The sequence below is a fragment of the Pseudopodoces humilis genome, chromosome 15, assembly GCF_049639895.1.
Source record: "Pseudopodoces humilis isolate 2021_Gansu_Grassland_sample_001 chromosome 15, ASM4963989v1, whole genome shotgun sequence".
In the NCBI taxonomy this organism is placed as follows: domain Eukaryota; kingdom Metazoa; phylum Chordata; class Aves; order Passeriformes; family Paridae; genus Pseudopodoces; species Pseudopodoces humilis.
The window spans coordinates 15,417,739-15,438,845 of record NC_142214.1 but is presented as its reverse complement, the minus strand read 5'-3'; the positions used below and the strand labels follow the sequence as shown (position 1 = coordinate 15,438,845).

The 21,107-nt window shown below is 37.2% G+C and overlaps 1 long non-coding RNA gene across 2 annotated transcripts in view; it reads left to right on the top strand.

Moving 5' to 3' along the window:
- Positions 1 to 11,210: 11,210 nt before the first annotated feature.
- The window catches only part of LOC148183086 (uncharacterized), a 39,900-nt gene continuing 30,003 nt past the window's right edge, over positions 11,211 to 21,107 (top strand). The window contains exon 1 of one of the 2 annotated variants that reach the window (XR_015773886.1): positions 11,211 to 11,347. This is a non-coding gene — a long non-coding RNA (uncharacterized LOC148183086). Of the gene's footprint in view, positions 11,348 to 14,367; positions 14,567 to 21,107 lie in introns of those variants that run through there. The other variant, XR_015773885.1, reaches the window with a different exon arrangement.

Sequence of the window (21,107 nt, the reverse complement as noted above, 5' to 3'; positions counted from 1 at the left end):
CAGGTCAACAATAACAATGTTTGAGCTGGATCTGATCTTGGTTCATATGTTGGCTTTTGGAGAAAAAATTTTTCCAGCATTCTTCTGAAATTGATGGAGTCCCAAGGTTAATAACTGAAAACCACTAACAATGATAGTTATAGGAGTGAAAGAAAAAATCATTTGTGATCACAGCATGCTCCTACCTAGATTAACAGTCTGAAGAGGAAAAGAGATATTCAGATGCAAAAGAAACATGTAATACCTTGGGTCTGTTACAAAATCAATTTAGTAATCAGATAATATAGGCAAAATAAAGGAACAAGGAGCAAATAAGCTTTTAAAAAGCTTGGCTTTCCTGTCTAAGTAGTGGAAGGACTTGGGGATATGCCCTTTCTGGGAGATAAATTTAGTTTGGTGCAGGTAGATCTGTGGTTTCCTAAAATTATTTAAGTTCTCATCCAGCAACTTGCACCAGAGCTCTCTCTATTTTTCATTTTAGAGAAAAGCAGGACTAGTTAGAACCAGACAAATGCTTTAAAATGTACTCTTAATGTCTTGCCTTGCATAAAGAGTCACAGGTGTACAAAACTGAGCAACTTTCAGAGAAAAGTTGCTGGGCAGTTTAAAGTAGCTGCATCATTAACACGTCAGATTTTTCTATGCTGTTAGACAGAATTTGAAAGTGATATCAAAGCTAGCAGGATAAATGGCTGGTCCCACAGGCTCTCTCATGCAATTACTAGAAGGACAAGATGTGAAAGTGGAGGAAGATGTGAAGGAATAAATATAGATGACATTGCAGAAGATAATAGCAGCAGCAACTGGGGGCAGAAGCAGAGAGCAATGATCTGGAATATTTTGAAGAAATGGTTGCTTGCTACAGGTATGTTCTTTAAGTGATTTAACTAAGCAACTTTTTAGCAAGCATTATGACAAACTGAACTACAGCAAAGTTCACAATTCTTTGTATAAGCTGTGATATGTTTCTTGTAGTGCTCTGTAGCTATTAAATTACCTATGTGTTACCCTCTGAAAAAGCAACACAAGAAGCAACTCCAAGATATTTCTTGCTGTCCTCAGGTGAACTGCAGAGCCTGCAGGGAGCCTAAGCCTAGCAAATTCTGGTGAGCCACAGAAAAGGAGATTACTATCACTTGCAAAATCTGCAGAAGGAAACCTCTGAAATTCAGAAAGCTAAAAGAAAGTGGGACCTGGTTATTTATGTTCCATTGTATACCTGTTCTTTCTTTTCATACATCCTCCCATCTCCCCTCTCCTGCCACTGCTCTGGATACCTCAGAGGTCTAATAAGAGCTCTACTAAGAAAAATTTTCTGGCCCACAAAGTTCTCTGTAGTGCATGCTGTTGACATAACCTATGATTTAAGTGGTAAAGTCATTGAGATTCCTCTGCAAACCCAGGCTCTTGCTCTAAGTCAGATACAAGGATAAGTGCACTCCTGTTTCAGCTCCTGCCCATGGAGTATGGACTATCCATGTAAGGCCCTAAAATAAACTATACACCACTAGAGTGAGACTTGCTGGTGTTTATAAAGAAATAGGTATCCAAGTTCTCTTTCTATAATCCTCATTGAAGCCTTATAATAAAGAGAAGAAAAAGAGTTTCTTAGGTTGAAAACCAAGGTTGAAAAGATCAAATCTGATAAATATTTCATGAAACCACACCCAGAATCAGATATCCATGAGATAAAGAACAGGCATCAATAGCATATTGAGCACATCTGTGCCCTGTTTGAACCCTACAAACACCCTGAAGGCAATCTTCCATAAGAAATTTTACAGAAGGGAAGGATTTGGCTGAAAGCCTCAATCTAGATTATGCCACAAGTTCCATTCAATATAATAAACATTTTAATTTATTGAGTGCACCTGCACAATAAAGTAAAAGCACTATGTAATAAATTGCGTCTGAGTTCCCCATTCACAGGGTTTAAATCCAACATGACAACACATTTTCTACTGTTTCCTTCATGGTCAAAAGAAAGAAACAAAGATTCAACTATTTAAAAGAGAAAAAATAAAAAATTCCTGCTATTTTTCTGTTCGTAGATTTTGGTTTCTTTTTTTTTTTAATCTGTAAATTAATTTAGCCGAAAGATTACTTCATGTGTACCAGTTAAATAAATACTTGAATCCATAATAAAATGCTTGCTAAAATATTCCATGCATGTGCAATATCAATGGCAGTCAAAAGAAAGAAAATTACTAATTTTAAGCAATAGAAAGAGCATTAAATATGAAGAAATTTGTGATATTTTTCTCCACTTGATGATCTTACTTTTGCTTTATCATCTACCACCACTTGGTGAATATAGGGATTTAGTGCAATTTGGCTTCATAGCAGAGTTAAAATTGTGTTAAAATTTTAGATTTTCTTCTCTACATGACAAAATTGCCTTAATGAACTTTTATGTCTTCAAGCAGCAAAGAGAGTAAGAGCTCACTTTCCTTATAACGCCAGTATAACAGATTGCTGAAATAGCTACTTTTGATCTCAGACATGATCAGAGTAACTGATGGTATGCTACTGCTTCGTTTGCAGATTTTTCCAAGCTAAAGCATTTGCCATAAGCCCAGTATGCCTTGACCCTTTCCCATCTGAATCATGCCTCTGGCCACATCTGGTGCTTTGGTTGTTTCAAAAATCAACCTATCTACATGTGATAGCATTCCTGTGTGGAACTCAAAAGCACCTGGAAAAGTCAGGATGGATTTGGCAGCTCAGGGATGGGATAACAACAAAAGGGGTTTGGTCACTTTATGGCAGGTTAAAGAGCAAAGTAGTTCTGAGGAAATGAAAGATGAATGCATGCTGCAGAGCTCAGAAAAGCTTTAGATCATGAGACAGCAATGAAAGAGTTAACAGAGAATACACAGCAGATCCACATAATGCAGCACTGGCAGCCTGAGTGCAGATGTGGGTTGTTGGTGGTGTGATAAACGTGCTCACACCAGTCCCAGGAGCCCTCCAGCTGGGACACTCCACTCCTTGCAGCAGGAAGGAAAGGCTGCTGCCCAAGTCGTGCTAGGTTTAGATCTCAGGCAGCTCTTGTCTGCCTGCCAAGCTCACTGCTAGACATTGTCAAAAGTTTGTGCAATGCTGAAACCAAAGAATGCTGCATTTGGTGAAATGGCACGTTTTCTTTGCTTGCAGAGACAGGAAAATGACAAAAAATAATTTTGTATTGTTTGACAGAAAGGCATGATTACAAAGTGATTTGACAGTAACTCTCATTTTTACCTTAAACTGTTCTTGATGAAGACTGTGCTCACCAATTATCTCTCAAATGGGGCTTGCTAGGCAGATTTTGAATTTTCTGTGTTACTTTGGCTGATGCTGGCTGGCTGTCCTTTGCTTGTGCCAATTCTTGATGTTTTAACTTGTCTCTTTAGGACAGCCTCATTTCCCTAATAGACATCCATCAGCTGAAACACCTTCACACTCCTTTATTCTGTTTTCAGTTTTGCTTTTTTATAAATTTCCTTTCCTAGCTGGTCATTCTTGGTACTGTGGCTGGGAAGTTCAGTGTGAGTAAACCTATTATTTCTCTAGGCACTTTAATTTTGTTGAGTTGTTAGAAGAGATTAAGTAAACATAGGTTTCTTCCATTCTTTCTCTGCTGCTTAACTTTCAGCAGATGAATAAACCTGTTTGTCAATATAGATAAAATATAGATTTAATGTTGTCCATATAATGTTTATTTGAAATGGTTTTCAGTGTGGCAGGTCAGTGAAAAGTGTGGACTAATAGGTCCACAATTTTATTTCTTGAAGCTCTACTTATTCTTTAACTGCAAAATAAAAGGTAATTCTGTAAGTTTCAAGATCTTAATAGGATGTACAGGGAAATGAAAGTGGTATTATATATTTTTAATACTGGAAACTGTGATATCTGTATAATTAACCTATATAGCTTTTGAATAATCTTTGGTATTATGAAAATGTCTGTCTGTCTGTATATCTGACTCTGACAGTTCATAAAAGATTGTCAGATTAGCTTTTGTCATGTCAGACCCAAGATAATTTGCACCATTAAAATGCATTACTCTCATTTAACCTCAGGACAGTTGATTACTTGACTGAACTGAGAGAAGAGGACAGAATTAAAATATATGTTTTCTTTTTCCCCCAAGGTAGGAAAAATGGAGTAGGTAGGGTAAACAAAACGTGCTCCTAGAATCACGTAGGAGAGACCATGAAACAAGTACACAGAAAATGTGAAAGAGGAGATATGAAGTTACAACTTTCTGCAGGAAGGGGTATTCTTAAGGTAAGAGGTATTCTTTTATCTTGTAGGAAAAAATAATTATTTACTCATAAACCCTGTGTGATGAGTTGATCTGTACCTTCATTTCTTGCTACATGGGGACAAATCAAAGTTCCTTGTAGCACCATATCCATCCTGCCAAAATGTCTATCACTGCTTCACACAGGATTCACCCATTTTCAGGATTCACCATTGTTTTCAGGAGTTGTGGTGAGCTGGGGGACAGTGCTTCCTCTGATCTCTGTTCTTACAGAAAGAGAAGAGCTGCAAGAAATTGTGTTAGCTCTGTCAGTGGCTCTGAGTAAATAGATCATTCTGTCAGCTCTTAGCAGCAGCTTTGTTGATCTCCTGTTTTCCAGTCTTTTGTGCTCTTGTAAAAGAGAGAGCTGAATTGTTCTTTGGTTGGGTCACAACTATAGCAGAGGTTTTTTCTCCTTCAGAATTTTTTTTACTCAATTGCAGTCAAGGATTCAGAACTTCCTGTAAAGCACTGAAGAGCTCTGATCAGGGAAACAAAGGGAGAATGGTGTGTGTAGAAAATGTGTACATGGTGGAGTGTATGATGTAAATCAAGGCAAGTGTTTCATTTTCTTCCTCAGTGTCGTCACATTTCTTGCAAATGTGCTGTGAGATGGAATGGAATGGAATGGAATGGAATGGAATGGAATGGAACGGAACGGAAGGGAACGGAACGGAACGGAACAGAACAGAACAGAACAGAATAGAACAGAACAGAACAGAATAGAATAGAATAGAATAGAATAGAATAGAATAGAATAGAATAGAATAGAATAGAATAAATAGAATAGAATAGAATAGAATAGAATAGAATAGAATAGAATAGAATAGAATAGAATAGAATAGAATGTTTCAGTTGGAAGAGACTTAAAACAATCTTATCTTATCCAGCTCTTTGACCAATCCAGGGCTGACTAAATCAAAACATATTTTTATTTTAAATTATCCAAATGCCTCTCAAGCAGTGACAGGCTTAGGGCATTTAACACCTCTCTAGGAACAAATGTAAAGAAATAAAATTCTATTCATATAATATCTGAATTGTTTGAAAGAAAGAAAAAGAATAAAAGATAAAAATCTGTGATATGATGAGCATGGCTAATGTGTACCTAGTGAATGGAGCAGTGGAAGGGATTCAGGTGGCACAAATGGTATTTGGAGATTTTTACATTTAATCTGCCTTGTAAACTCAAAAAAATCTCTGTCTCTGTTATTCTCCCAACCATTTCTCTTCTCTAGTTAAAGACATCTTTGTCAAAGGGAGTGGTTTTATATTGTGCAGTCAGGAGGAATAATTATATTAATGTTTCTAGCTATTATTATAAACTAAATAACATCTAGTGGAATTTTTTAGCCTTTAAATCCTGATGTAAGAGTCCTTCAAGTAGTTAATGAAGTCTGGAGTATCTGTACCTTGTGGAGATTTTAGGCAACACTTAAACAGCAGCATAGTTTTTAATTGCAATGTAATTAATAACATAATTTGGAGCAGGGTAAGTCCCTTGTTGCACAGTGAGTTCTGCTGTGCAGAGCATTCTGTCCATCATGTTTCTGTATATCCACATCTCATGGAGCACTCTAGGAACCAGTGGTAGCATGAAGATACTTTTCAGTAGCTCATCTAAAAAGAACAGAATGAAATACTGAGTGAAAATGATTTTATCCCTTTTGCTTATGCTCCTCTGCCAGCTGCCACACTGCAGAGATTCCACTGAAAAGCAGCACTGGGATGTGGTGTTTTACACAGCACAGCAGGGTGCACTCTGCTTCCCATGCCAAATACATCCTGCAGCAGACAAGTTTTAAAGGATATACCCAAGGGACTGTTAAATGAATGCAGCTGAAGAGTCAAGTCCAGGAAGGATCCTTATTCTGAAGCTGCAGGGTAGGCTTGAACAGCTGCTGACATTAAGACAAGCAAGGCATAGCCTGCTTTTGTACAGAATGTACAATAGGTGCAAGGGATGGTGTCCATCATCAACAGGGCTCAACAAATAAGTTATTTCTTCAGCTACAAATATTCACTGACATTGAAAAGGCTTCCAGAAGACTGGGAATGAAAAAGAAATAAAAATAATTGAAAGTTCTGTTTGTCTCAAGGATTTTCAGTGAGCTCTTTCAGTGTAACATTGCAAGGAGAGGACCACAAAATGGACCTAAATGTAGTGGTTGGCTGCACAGAGAATCCCAGATGTTTGCTCTGTGTAACACCTCACCTGGTTTTTAATATTTGGCTCACATTGAGCTTAGTAAATCCATGTTCATCACTTCTGTTCTGCCTTTTCTTGCTGGGTCTGACAAGTAAATTTATCTGAGAATTCTTGTGCCTGACTTTGCATTACGTGACAGGAGGCAAAATTGTGTGCGCTTATATGAAATTGAATAAAGGAGCTAATAGCTGAAAGGAGTATCAGAGGGGAAAGGCTTGGGAAATTTTGGTTAAGATCAATTAGAAGTTCACAGGTGCTGGAATAAAACCCTCCATGTGGCTGTCTATGATGAAGAGAACCACTCTTCACAGGCATGCAAAGTAGGCAGTCAATTAGCACTCAATTAAGGAGGTATAAAAGCACTGCTGTACATGCAGTAAATAAGATGGAGGAGGTTCTTAGCCTTTTACAGTGTAATAGGGGTAACATTTTCCTTTTCATAATGCAGTGTTCTCCTCTCACATTAGGGATAGCCATATTCTAAATCTGAAAAGAATCTACCTTACATTTTCATTAGAAAATTGTCATAGTAACTTAAGGGCAATTATTTCTAATTTGCCTTGCATTTGTCTAAATTATAAGAAGACAAAATTATGTTGTCCCTGTTTATTTTATTCAAATGAAGTATTGCACTTTGTAAAATTTATCACGCCTGTTATCTTACTACTGCATTGTCCTTACTACTGCTATCAGAGATTCACAAAAAAATTTGAGTAATTAAAGAAATTTAAATGTCTTTCTGAAACTAAGACAAGGTGATTGCCTTCATCCATCTTATCAGATTATCAGAAATGAATCTTACCCCTCAGAATAAATATGTATATATATGTAAATATGTTTGGTGGAGTTTTTTTTGAGAGGGGAAAATGACTTGTGTGCAGTCATTGGATCCAAATAGAGCCAGCCATTCTCTCATTCATTAATAGACACCTGTGCTTTCTAGATTAAAATAGTGAGATATTCCCTGCAAAACAATACTAACTGCTATCAGACCATACTATTGTCTATATTAATTATTTATGCCACCATTTCATACAGAATAATCAGGAAATAAGTAAGAACTTCAGAATGTCCAGACAACTGAAATCATGCTCTCTGGTAAAATTATTGAGAGTAAATAGAACTACACAGAATAAGAAAACTACAGTAGAACTGAGTCCTGTGAACTCCATGGCCAAAAGAATAATAATTTTCTTTAAGGAAATCAGCTACTGCCAATTTTTGACTCAGTTCTTTAGGGTATTAGATATAGAAGTCTCCCTCTGCTGATCTGGAATCAAAGAATAAAAAAGTAAATATGGTTCATGGAGGAAGACCAAGAAACCAAATTAATTGCAGCAAACATTTTTGTTAGGTATTTGGGAAAATTTCCTATTCATTTAAGTGTAGAATAGACCATTAGTGGTTTTGTAGAAATTATGGACATTTCAATTTATGGTGTGCATTTCCTTGGATAATGTACATTTTGTTCTGTACAACAAAGAATTTCCTTGCATTATATTATAGATAGCACATTTGCTGTTATTTGTTTCTCTGGGACCTGCAGTTACCTCTCTAATTCAGTTACTGCTTCCTACCCTATTTCATCTTACAAGCAGAGGATATTATTTCTATATACTAAGCCTTCTGACTAGAGAGTAAAGACAGACCAGAGCAGGAATCCTCCCTGTTCTATTTCTGAAGTAATTACTGAATTATTGTCCTCCTATTCATGCGTTCCTGGCTGCCAAGTTTAGGAATTTCCTCTTCTGTGAAATATGAGAGAGCAAAACATGCAAAACTGCAAGCCAAGGAGAACCTGCCAATTCCTGAAATTACATTTTTGCATATCAGATTCTCCAGCAGACAGAGGACTACCTAATTTGAATATCCATCTCATTTAAGACCCTGTGGAGCTGTAGTTGGACTGGACCACTGGAACCGCTGCATCTCCACTGCAGAGTGCCATTCCTTTAAAATGCTGGCAGGAGCAATAGTAGCTTAGTTTATGAAATATTCTGTTGCACTGGTAAAGAAGCTGTGTGTAATATACTTGCTGATTTTTGGCCTCTGTAAGGAAAATTCCATAAAAACAGTGGCAATCCTGCCACCACCTACTTTCCAAGCCAGATTCCCTCTATAGAGAGAACACTCATTTGACATAATCTTCTGGCATATGAAGGATGGTGAGTAAGATGCTGGAGATGAAAAGTATTTAAACTTTTCTCCTTTTTTGCCTCATAACCCAGATAAGGAGTCCGTTTGCAAGCCTTTGAGTCAATTCACAACATCTTCCACCCTTACCCAGAGTTATCTTTGGCAGGCTCTTCAGCCACGCATTCGCCAGCGCCAGCTGAATGTTTTCAGAGTTAGCATTACTCCAGCAGAATATTCTCTGTTTCCAAAGTTGCTGAAGCAAATGGGAACATTCACAGAGATTTCAGTGGGAGCTGGATCATGTCCTTGCCCATCATTGTGCACAGGCCTGATCTTTTCTGACTGCTGCTGAAAACTCCCTTGTAAAAGAACCCCCACAAGGGTGTGATGTCACTTGGGCTCATGAATCATGTTATCATAAGCTGTTATCACTCTCCTCAGTGTGAAGAAGGCTGGTAATTATGTAGCTGAGTGCATAGCTAAAGATTTTTAAAGCAATATTTAAGTCTAGTTTCTTAAAGTAAATAGGTAATGCAATGAAATGGGTCTGTGTGGCTTGATAGAAAGGTCTTTGTGTATCTGAAAGAAATTCAGTTACTGCTCCTGGCACATCTGCAGCAACTCTGAGCTTTCTACATGTTTAATTTCAGCTTTGACAATATGTTTTAAAAGGGGAGAGGTTTTCTAATGATCATCTAAAACTTATTAAAAAGTATGTTACAAGAGGCTTTCAGTCATTTCCAGCTCTGTGAGACCAAGGTGTGTTTATGCAAAGTGCTTATATATATAATGTAAGGCAAAAAGTACTGACACAGAAACAAAAGAGAAAAGACACTCCAGAAAGTGACTGTATAAGAAAAATTGAATTGCTTTTCATAGGTGATTGTTTCTCTCTGCTGACTAAATGAGGACTGAAGGAAAACTGTGCTTTATTTTAGGCATTCTAGAAGATGCAAAAAATTTAGTGGGATTAAAGTGTGTGTAGTTCTTTTGGACTGAAACAGTGGAACAACTCATCATGACCTTGTGCCTCAGGCATCACAGGACACCCGCAGAGGAGATTTGCCTGAAAACCTTAATTGAAGTCCAACCTTCTTAAAATCTATCCACCATCCTTCTCACCAAAGTTTATTAGGGTGATTTGTTTGTTGCTGCTCTTTTGCATGCATTCCACTGGGAGCAGAACTAGATGGGAAAGTTCTAAATTATATTGACTTTTTTTTTCCTCACTGAGTATTACTTCCAAGTACTGAACTTTGCAAAGTATTGGTTATCCTTCTGTCAGGCCAATCCCTGCCTTAAAAAGAAACCCCAAAACCTAAACAACAAAATTGACTATACTTAACTACTTAAAAAAAATATTGCAACCTGAGTTGTAGTAAATTTTAAGAATGTATCCTATTTTTTCTGTGAAATGTGCTGGTTTTGTCTTTGTGAGCTTTGATATTTCAGTCATTCATGATTCCTATGATTCACCACCTTTTTAATTTTTTTGAACATGAGAATTCCAGGGATTAATCAAAAGATACCACCATTCTCTTGAGTACTTTCTTTTGTATTCTAGTTTTCTTTCTTTTCTGCAATATGCACTTCCAGAAATTTCCTGGGACGATGTCTATTTGTGTTGGAAGTGTTAATCAGTTACATTCTATGTCCTAGCATTTTCCTGCATTTTAGAGGACCAGGTTCATTGCTGGGACTGTAAGTGTGGTTCATGAGATCTCCCAGCCAACCATTAAACAAGACATTATGAAGTTAGTGTTTTCCATCTTCGTTTCAATAAGTTAAAATCAATAAGAGTGATGTGTTTACTCTGGTGGAATGGAAATGTTCACATAAATCTCTAAGGCACTGATGTATATCTGTGGAAATGTCAAAGGTTCAGTGCATCTTTCATTGCACAGGGTAGGTTTCTACAGAGCCTGGATAGATGACCTAAATAAAGATGTCTGGAGTTAGATTTGCTTTTTGGTCAAGGCTTCAGGAAACACTGACCTGTGTTATAAGTTGCAAGACAGGAAACATTTGCCTCTTTTGAGGAGCTGCAATGTAAACATTACTTTATATCAGGAGAAGGAATAATAAGGGATGACACTGCTTTGTATTTCCATAGCACACCATAATGTACATTTAAAGAGAGCTTTTATTTAAAAGAAATCTTTACATAAAAAATTCTACATAAAAACTTGTCAGTTCTGAGCTAAATTAGTAGCATATTTACCACAAAGGTTTTCTTTCTGTCTTTGATAAACAATGTGTCTCCTAAAATTGTAGAATAGTTTTATAACACCTTTTGGAAATACAGAAAAGTACCTAAGAATAGAAATTGAAAACAAACTGAATGCCACAAGCAAAAAACAAGTAAGCAAAAGGCTGGCAATTTTTTAGGGTCACTCACCATGAGGAGTGGAGAGTGTCCAGAGAAGGTCTGGAGGACAGGTCTGATGAGGAGCAGCTGAGGCAAATTGGATTCTTCAGCCTGAAGAAAAGGAGGCTCAGGGGGGGATCATGTTCTCTACAGCTGCCTGAAATGAGGTTGTAGCCAGCTGGGGGTCAGGCTTTTCTCCCTGGGAAAAGCTATAGGACAAGATGAAGTGGCTTCTAGTAGCAGCAGGGGAGGTTTAGATTTGATATCAGGAAAACTTCTTCACTAGAGGGTGGTGAAGCACTGGAACAGGCTGCCCAGGGCAGTGGTGGAGTCACCATCCCCAGAGGTATTTGAAAGATATGTGGATGTGGCCCTTCATATCGTGGTTTGGTGGTGGACTTGACAGTGCTGGGTTACTGGTTGGACTCGATCTTAGAGGTCTTTTCCAACTTAACTGATCCTATCATTCCATTTGTGAGTGAGAGAAATGAAATACACTCTTTTTTCCCAGACCTTTTCCTGCTCTTTTGTACCGATCTCAGTGCTTATCCTGAACTGTAAGTGATGATAACACATCTGTCCTGTTTTGATTCTCTGGTGTCCAGTATAGACCAAAGGATGCTGCACCGTTTTCCTTATGGGGATGTTAAGTTGAAGCTCATTGTTATACTGAGTTGTTTCAGGGATTTTTCAGGAGAATGAGGGGGGAATTGGCTGGGATGTAACATGTCTGAAACATTTACCTTTTCTAAGTTTGATCTAAATTGGTGGATGGAATTGAAAGTTATTCTGGGTGTTGCCAGGGAAAGGGGGAGAAGGTGGTAAGCAGAAGCAGTCAGATGAACTGAGTATGGTTGTATAGATACTTCCTTCTTTAAGGAGGACTGTCTGAAAACTAATTTAGAGTCACAGGCAAAATTCAGAAGCAGCAGGACTTATCTGAAATGTCAGTAAGAGTCAGTGAAGGAAGCCCACAAATACGTTTGGTTCCTTTTTAATCCCATTTGCCTAAAATTAGTGTGTAAGCTAGTCAGAGAAGGATTTGCCTTCATAGAATTTGGTTACTGTGACCCAAATTCAGTGTTTTCCAAGTGAAAGGAAGTGCACATATTCTCAGGCAGTATTGTAATATCTTTGTTCAGAAAAATGTCTTCATTTCCCATGGAATACTTCTTTTCTTCTGGGATGCCACGTTGCAGGGCCAATCAGTAAAGGCCTACATGTGGGTTGATTTTTATGCACAACACTTAAAACACTCATCAGCCTTTAGTTTGAGAAGAGAGGGGAGAAAATTCTTGAGGGGAATCCTATTTTTTTCAGTTTTCAATTTCTGTGTGTTAGAGTTACAATGAGCCATTTCATATTACCTTGAAAAAGCTAGAAAAAGCTTGAAAAAGCTATCAGTGTAAGCATATTGCTCATCAAAAGCAAAAATTGAAGAAAATATATTTTTATTCCACAAAGTTCAGACCTTCCTTTCATCCTGAAAGTTCTAAATTTGTTGTGTAGCCTGTATATTTTGCAATTGTCACCCCAAAAATGTGACACTGGATTCCAGCATTCATTCATTCATTTAATCAGTATTAAGACTGGTTCAAACGTTTTGCTTACATTTTGGTTGCAGAAAAACACTGACTTGTGTTGGTTCTAACAACAGGAGAACTGTGCTGGAGGTGCTTGAGGGTGAGACTGAGCTTGCTTTAATTAGTAGGCATTTTGCAGTTAGTAAAATATTGCTGCAAAATCAGTCTACATGGTAATATAAATCATATTTCAGAGCAATATCTCATTAGTTATATTGCATTCTAAAGGACTTTTTATAAAAGCAAAGTAGTGCACCTTTGTTGGCACTCTTTAATTTGTATGAGTTTTTGATAATTTTTCTAAATTATGAAAAATGAAAATATAGTAATAGTGTTACCTGGATTAATTTAAATAGTAGCTATCTACATTGAAAGGGCAGATGAGAAGGCAATTGCAGAATAACATAGGAAATGAGGAGGGGAGAGTAGCTTAACTGTGCCTCTTGGTAAAATAATCACAGAGATAAATTGCTTTGTTAGTTAATAGTGAACATCAGATTCTTTAGGGCCACTTAGGTCCACAAACACTGATTTAAGTTTTGCTTAAGGCTGTTTTTTTGCTTGTGCCATTTTCCATTCCATCTCTATCCATGTGAGTATTGACCATGGGGATTGCTGAGTTAAATGTGGCCTCTCTTGTCACTGCTTACATACAACCCCTGCATGCAGCTGCCTTTAAAACCATTTAAAAAATGGAATGTTTATCATACAGTCCTGGTGAGATACCAGGGTCCACTGAGCTTTTTTGTCATTTCCTTGATTCCCAACTGTCATATTTCTTAAGTAACATTAAAAACAACCTTTCTCTCCTTTCCCTTCTGGCTTCTAAAACTGGATAAATCATTAGTCATTTTCTCACAACAGAATAACTTAATTGCTTAATGATAAAGAAATTTTAATTTCATAAAACCCATTGATCAGAGAAAGAAAGAAATTTTCAGATTCCCTTTAATTGTCACACTTTTTCTGTTAAACCTGTAGATGCTTGCAAATATCACACCACACTGATGTCTAGTTTCCATGGCACTTCATAGCAAACCTAAGAGAAGGAAAAAAATTTAAGGGAGGAATTGCTTTTTACTAGCTGATGAGAAACAGATTTTACTGTCTGAATAAACAATCTTTACTTATATTAAACTGTGTAAAACAATAGTGTTTAAGAATTATAAGTAGGTGTGGATAAAACCTGTCTTTCTACTCGGTATTGCTAATATTACATAAAACTTCGGGACCAATTGAGGGAGCAGTTTTCCTGTCAAGATATCAAAACACATTTCAGAGGAGTGAGGGAGAGAGAGTAGAAGTAAACTCTACCTGAATAATTGCCATGATTGATGAAATGGCCAGCAACTAACTTAAGGTCAAACTCAGCTCTCAAGATCCACTTGAACCTACTGTCAAAATTCTTGCTGTATCTTAGTTTTTGTCATGGTTCCTCTCTGCAATTAGGTGGAAACATCAGTTTTTCTTTAAAGATCCTAGCCCGTATACTTGGAAAAAAACCTGAAGGAATCTTTAGAAGGTAAACCAAAGAAATAAAAGTAAACTGCTTGATACTATTTGGTTAAAAATGTGATATCTTGTATTTTTTGGACACAGTTATGTGGGAGCAGGAGGATAGAGATAGTGCTGAAGGTAGTCTTACCACTGATAATTGCAGCTGTATTAATTACCAGAGAGTAGGAACATCTTTGCCCTCACAGCTGTGTCCAATAAGGATGGGAGTTATAAAAGAGTGGGTTAGGTAGTAGAGTTAGAGTCTCCTGGCCACACTGTGAGGGGAACAAATTGTGCTGGAGTAGGGCTGAGATGGGTGCTGAGAGCTGCCTGCCACCCCGGAACTGCTTTAGGATTTAGCTGTACCTTGGATTTTTTGGGAATGCTCTCAAAGCAGTGTTTCCACTGATGGACTTAGAGGGTAGTGTGATGATGGACACCAAGATGAAGTGCACTGTGGAGGCAGAAGAGTTTAAAGATGTCAGGTATGGGTGCAATAAAAAGACTGGGATGAAGTTTCTTAAGGACCTGCTTTGTGTTGAGTCTGCTCCAACAAGAACACAGTTATATATAATTATAATATATATTATAATATATATAATATGTTTACAACACCACATAGTGAACTTACAAGCTACACTTCCACAGCAGTGCAACACTATTTATTCTTTCCTTTTTTTCTTTTTTTTTTTTTCATACCCAAGCAGGAAGAAAATGGACAAAGAGAAAAGATAAAATAATTTAAATTTTATATGAGAATGTTTACATTGTTGTAGAAGTAGACTGAGTTGTTCTATTTGCCAAGGAGCAGCAATTTACTAATTAATCTGGAAATGATCCATTCCTTGGAAGGAGCATTCATCTTTAGCTATAATGCAGGTCTACTCACAGCAAAGTAGGAATCCGTTTTACAGGAACATTCTAGAACACAGTTACTTCAAGTTAGATAGAATTGCCATACAGGATAACATACAAGAGTGTCCCTGAAATACCTGTGATCACCTAAACTGCATTTTATAGAGGGAAGCTGTTAAATCTGACTATTGGAAAACAAAACTGAATTCTTCGTGTCAGCTAAATTTGAACAGCTCTGTAGACACCATTGGAGTAACTCTGGATGTAAATTGTTATAGCTGCAAACAAACTTTGTCCAAAAATCTTTTTGAAAGTGTAGACTCATAACTTTCACTGGCAATAATAGTCAGCATTGTTTCTGTAAGGGATTTCTGTAAGTGATTCCTTTACTGGGTTTGAGAGGAAAGGAGAATGAATTGAGGTAATTTTCTTGCAGTGTTCAGAGATCCTTCACTGGTGTGTTTCAGATAGATACTCTGTATATACTTTTAAATATATCTGCATGGAAGTTGGAAACACCATGTTTCTTTACTATTTTATGCATTAGAGACCACGTATTGTTGAGTTTGCCTCCAGGGCAATGTGTTAGGGTATTTTTTTTCCTGCATTGTTGAAGTTAGAATAGTTCCCTGGAAGAATATACACTTGCATGCATTTTCTTTGTGATGCTATTTCTCTTAAAATGGATTTAGCTGTCAGAGGCTGGAGGACAGTGTAGGAAATGTTGTTAACCAGGTGTCAAATTGACTTTTGAGCCTGGAGTAACACATGACCTTGACTGCCTTTTACCTTTTGTCCTCTCTCTAGCACTTAAGCAATTTTGATAGTAAGATAATGGAGTTGTGCCTCTCTCTATATAAATACCTGTTACAATGAGGGCTGATTGCAGCTGAGCTCTCCAGGTGTTAATATTTCAGATTCACAACCTGTGCAAACCTGAATTTCCAAAAAAATGTTCAGTCCTACAGTAAAGGTTTTGCTTTAGTTTATGACAGAAGGTTCATTGATCCCAAAAGTTCACAAAAATATCACTCATTAAAAATTCCAATTTGGACTAAATATAACATTTTCCTTTTCATAAGGTGGTGTTGTAAAGAATCTAATCATCCCTAACTGATATGCTGCTGCTGACTTAGAATAATTTATATGTCCCTTGCAAGAATATTTATTTACACTTTCACTTACTGTGAGAATTGTGTTCTCAGAAGTTTTTAATAAAACATAGTGTACTTCCTTTAGAGGGAGATTGATCATATCTGGAATTAAAGTATACAGTGGCACACCTATAAATAAAAAAAAAATCTTGTGTTCCTGATGCACTGAACTTTGAGCTATTCCTTGGTAATGGTATAGAATGTAAAAAAAAAATTGTGGAAATACACCTGAAAAGCAAATGTGCTGTCACCAGATGCCCTTGTAGACAAACAGTTTTCTTACAGGAAGCAGGAGATACTAATGCATACATATATCTATATGTACACAGACACAGTTATGAAGGCTTTTGAAATGCATGTTGTTATAAGAAAAAATGCAGAGGTCCACTATGATAATGTGATTAAGTCCAGAAACCACTACAGCCTTTTTCAGTCTTTATTTTGCTGTTAATGTAAGTCAAAGGTGTCACGAGGAAAGAACTTTTCAAGGCATATGCAATAAAATGGAAATATGAATTTGCAGCTGAGCAGGGTGGTGTATGACAACTGCCACAGGAGTGAGTGATGGGGAAATAGAGATCAAAGGGAAATGAATGGCCTTTTATAAGGGCTGACACTCTGAGAAAAGCTTTTCATTTGCCTAATGCTTGTTATTGCTGTCTGTCTTGCATGTGTTGGAGAGATTCTATACCACCTGAGAATCTGCCCCAGAGGGAGGAAATTAAGCCAGAGGTGTCACTGCTGAAAAGCCAACCATATTTCTTAATTGATTTTTTTAAAATAATTTTTTATAATAGGTTTTATTGTTATTATTTGCTTTTGATCTTTAATCAAGACGCTCTTTAGATAGCTTAGATAAGGTGCTTTTTTCATAAAAACTACTTTTTGTGTTGCCTGAAATTAATAATGTAGAGCATCAGTTCATCCACAGTGGTTTGGGGTTTTATTTTTCAGGTAATGAATGCTAGCATTTATCACAATTAGCTCTGGTTTAAATAGGCCTTTACCTGTAGATTTCTTTATATAGGGTGGCTTTTGACCTAGGTCTAACAAGACACTGCCTACCAGGAAAGAAACACTTATGGATCAAAAAGCACTGGTGCCGAGCCCCTTGTTGTTTTCTGGCAAAAGCTCAGATACTAATTTGCAGGCTACAAGCCAGTCTATGAAAAATTGGAATGATAATTTTTTTTTTTTTAATGAAACAGCAGCTGGAACTGACATCTTTCTGCACAATAGCTTTAATCCTAAGGTACTGCTACCTGAAAATGCAAAAGAGGAGATATCATCATCAATAAACTGGTGAAAAATATCCAATTCAGATAGTTTTTTAATTCCCCAAAGTACTCAGTGTTATGTGCCTATTGATATCTGCCTGCCCTCCACATACACACCTTTCTTGGAGTACAAGATTCTCATGTGGTTTGATTTTCCCTTTCAGGAAGGAGCAATAATGTTCCAGCACCTCAGCAGGTCACTCTGACAGCTGTGGGGTGTGGTTACCTGTGTGTAACCTGCCACACCTGGCAGAGGGGACCAGGGTGACACCAACCAGGGGCTCCTCAGGCAGGGACCTGGGGATGCTCTGGGATCCACTCTGGCTCCTGGGCTGCCCATAACAGAAAACAGAGAAACTTCACTGCTGCTGGCAGAAATCTCTTGTTTGCCTCACACAATCTGCCCAGCTTCTGCTGGAATGTGTGGAAGGGTGTGTGGTGGCTGTGCCTGCTGCGTTCCTTTCCCATCATTGTTTGTATTCTTAGAGCTCCCAAGAATTTCATCACAATGAGAGATAACTTTGCTAAGCTCTTTATAAACCCAGAGTTCATCCCTGCTCATCTTAATTTACAGTCAAGGTTTGTACTCCTCTGCACCATTGTATTGGGCACAGTGTGTTTTGTAATTCTGATTCTTTTACTGTATTGATCCCTCCCTTCAAAACTAATTCTTTTTTAAAATGTATTTATTTTTAAATTTTTCTTGCTTTCTGGTAGATAATGTGAACAAACATCAGCATCCATCAGCATCCATCAGCATTAGCAGTTCTTTCTTCAATTGAATTTAAACATGATCTACAAAATGCCTTGGCTCTTGGGATAGGACCAGATATTATTATTCCCAAAGTATAATTTTCACATCCATCTGTTCCTTCACTTTCCTGACTTTTCTTTATCCCTTTTCCCACAGAGGTGGCTTTGCCAATGGCCTTTGACACAGCTTGACATTGGTGGCAGCCTTTCCACTTGCCTAAAGTAGCTTTTGTTCTGGATCCCAGCACAAGACAATGATGTATCTTGAGAGGAATATTTAAGGTGAAATTTGTAGTTTTGGGTAGAAGTTCTGATGCAACCTGCTTAGCACTGTGAGTTCTGAAATACAAAAGAGGAATGTCATTCTAGTTCTGAGCCTGTGTATATACAGTCTTATGCTAAATCAATTCTATCCAGCATTCCTGTGTATGCAGTATAAGCTCATAATGAACTCTGAAAATAATTTAAGTAACTGTTTCTGAGCAGAAATCACATTAATAGGGTAAATGTTGTTTCTGAGTTACAGTTTTTTTGCTGTCCCTCTGCCTCATTTTTCTCTAGAATAAACCTTTCTGCTTCAAAATTAGACACATTTAAAGATTGCTCTTCATTAGCAGCTAGGCTCAGCATCTCTGTTCCATGTACTTAGATCTGGAGCAGTCACATTGACTCCAGTACATACTTATGTGGGAGCTCTTTGTTGTCATTCTAGGAAATTCCTAATGATGAAAAATGGTTTTAATACTACATTTTTTTATTATTAGATAGCCTGAGGGTTAGTCTAGGAAGTCAGTGTCCTGGATATAGCTTTGAAATTCAAGAGAATTGCATGCAGGAAATTAGAGAAATACATGAAAATCAGCCTTCTCTTATGATTTTTCAAGCAGTAGCTGAATACAAATTAAGGTATGGATGCCCTTATTCTGAGCTTCTCTTGAAGCAGCCTCTAAATTTTTCTGCCTCAAACTTGAAGTACACTCTTCTTTCTTTTTAAACTCCCCAGTATTTTTAAACACTGATCTACTTTATTATAATGATTTTAAGTTTAGTAAAGAGTACCTGATTTCTTTGGCTTCTGTGAGTACTCCCAAGAATGTTCCATCTAAGTAAATGTTTGACCTGCCAGTGCTGGTAAAAAAAAAGAAATCTCTTATTATTTAGTGAAAAGGATCAACAGATATGTTTCACAATGCTTCATTTGTTTCAGTGTGATAGTTTGCAGAACTCCGTTATAAATGTAGGCAGCAATGAATATATTTGACTTTCAGCTCCAGTCTTAGGAAAAGGAAACAGATTTTTGTTCAACAAGAGCAATTATTTCTGGCATAATATAGACTCCAGTAAATGAGAGTGGTGACAGACAGATTGGAAAATAATTGGAATATTTACCCCAAATGCAAAGAGGGGGTCTGGGTCAAGTGAGACATTTTCCATTTCACAGAATTTGCCTTCAGATGCTACTGAGAGTTGGTTATGTTAGAACTCAGTGCTTGGAGAGCTGTGCACATGGGGAAGAGACCTTTGTGGTGCCCTCTATGGACACTGCAATCTTGTTAAATATGATGCTTAAGCAAGGAAGGAAACATAATTAATGGGAACAAGTACATTTATGACATGAACAGCAAATATTGGCCAGCTTTCTTCTGAAAGGATTAACCTGGCTTTCCCTGTACACTGCATTTTTACTTAGAAAAGGAAGTGACAGTTCTCCAGTGATTTGTCATGCAGATTATTTTGACTGAACTTTAGCAAGAAGAGAAAAGGTATGAGGAGTTTGTATTCTCTGTCTCTTAGGTAATGGTAGGAAGAAAGGTATTTTTAAGGCTACTTTGATATTTGTGAAATGGAAATGTTTAAAAACAATTGCACATTATTTTAAAGAAATATTTTGTAAGCATTTATAGAAGGAACAATTTTCCTCAGATTCTGAGCTATGGTCCTTTAGGGAGAAGAAGGAAAGAGAATAAAAAAGGATTAAAAACTTGGTTACAAACTATTTTTAGTGGAGTAATTTCTGATAATTAAGGAAAGTAATTTAATTTCAAACTCAAGTCTCATCAATCAGAAAATCTGAGACTCCCATTACTCACTGTGATTTTTCCAGCAGCAGAGCCATTGTTTAACTCCCTAAACCGACTGTTACAAGCACAGTGTGCTGCATCCTAAACTTTGTTGGGAAATATCACAGAAAATACCATTCCTGTCCTGCTGAAAAGCAGAGATGCTCAGCACACTCAGGAGTGACTCATACTAACAGTGACAGGAGTGGGAAGTAAAAACTGGGGGAATTTAACTGAATTTGATGCTCTTATGTCTTGCAATGCAACTGAATCTTGTCTGGAGAATATCATCATCATCTCCTGCTAGGAAAGGAGGTTGATATTCTTCTAATTTTCCCTTTTTTTCCTGTAGTCTACAGTCAGAAAAGCTGCAGAACTTATTGGATTTAAAACAGTCTGGATGTTTTGATAAAAACACTGCAACGTGATGACAAATTCCATATATTAGGTGACATGTTGAGTTGGAGGTTTTACAGCTAAACACAAACAAACCAAAAATAATTTTCCGACTTTAACTTGTTTCCCTCTTAGATACTGCAGAATATGGCATAACTTGTTCTTGACTTCAGTATAGAGTTATTTGGGTATTTAAAGAAAATAAATGCCCTACAAAATGAATCTTAGTATACTTTTCACCGAAATCATCTGGGTTGGGGCACCGGTCAGAAGAAAGAGTACGCCACTTGTCGTGGTGAGTGTGTGAACCCAGAGGAAATGGGGATGGAGGGCAATAAACAGCAGTGGTTTACTTCTACGTATTGTCAGATGGCTAAATAAATGCTTTTATTAAGTATTCTAAAATGTAAGGATTTTATTTGTATGAATGGCTTTTTAAAAAATGCTTTTTCGAGGTCATGTACCTTGTTCTTGTTTCCCTTCCGTTTAGGGAGATCGGGGAATAACAAGCAGAACCATTTTCTTGCAATC